This window comes from Gossypium arboreum, chromosome 7, assembly GCF_025698485.1.
Source record: "Gossypium arboreum isolate Shixiya-1 chromosome 7, ASM2569848v2, whole genome shotgun sequence".
NCBI classification, from domain to species: domain Eukaryota; kingdom Viridiplantae; phylum Streptophyta; class Magnoliopsida; order Malvales; family Malvaceae; genus Gossypium; species Gossypium arboreum.
Window position 1 is genome coordinate 44,132,785 of NC_069076.1, and position 689 is coordinate 44,133,473.

General features: G+C 34.3%; 1 non-coding gene across 1 annotated transcript; it reads left to right on the forward strand.

The window, feature by feature from the left end:
• The first annotated feature begins 272 nt into the window (after nt 1–272).
• LOC128296146 (small nucleolar RNA R71) lies at nt 273–378 on the forward strand. Its single transcript, XR_008286695.1, has one exon. It is a non-coding gene; the product is annotated as a small nucleolar RNA R71 (small nucleolar RNA).
• The last annotated feature ends 311 nt before the right edge of the window (nt 379–689 follow it).

Below are 689 nucleotides of genomic sequence, written 5' to 3' on the forward strand. Positions count from 1 at the left end.
GTGTATTGTTTGTAAATTCAATACGGTTAAGTCTATCCACTAACTGTTGATACTTATCATCCTCTTAAATAGCTTTTACCGTAGCAGTTTTCTAACCGTATGTAAATCATTCAATTGCCCACTAGTAGAAGTTCAATGCCACATTCTCAATTATTTTGTATGCATCCTCATATCTCCTATTCATAAGTGCTCCTCTTGCTACTCTGTCTAGGCCTGATCTTGCGCTCGCATCCAACATATTATAGAATACTTGCAATCGCATCCACTTAGGAAATTCGTGGTGTGGGCATTTCTAAATAAATGTTTTCAAATGTTCCCAAGCCTCATGGAAACTTTCTGCTTCCATCTATATGAAAACAACATTTTCTCTTCTTAATTGAATTGCTTTATTGATAGGGAAAAACTTCTGTAAGAACTTTCTAGTGAGTTCATCCCATGTTGTTATAGATCTTGGTGCCTACAAGTCTATTCAAGAAAAGGGGAAAACCAAAGATGAATAGCCCCATTAGTGACCTCATTATACTTAAAAGTATCACAAAATTGAAGAAAATGTTTCAAATGTTGATTCGGATCATCTGTTATCGTGCCCCTAAATTGCAGATATTCTGGATTATATGAATCATTGTTGGCTTAATTTCAATTTTTTTTTTAGTAATAGTCTATCTCGTTATACTTTCTTGAATCATGTC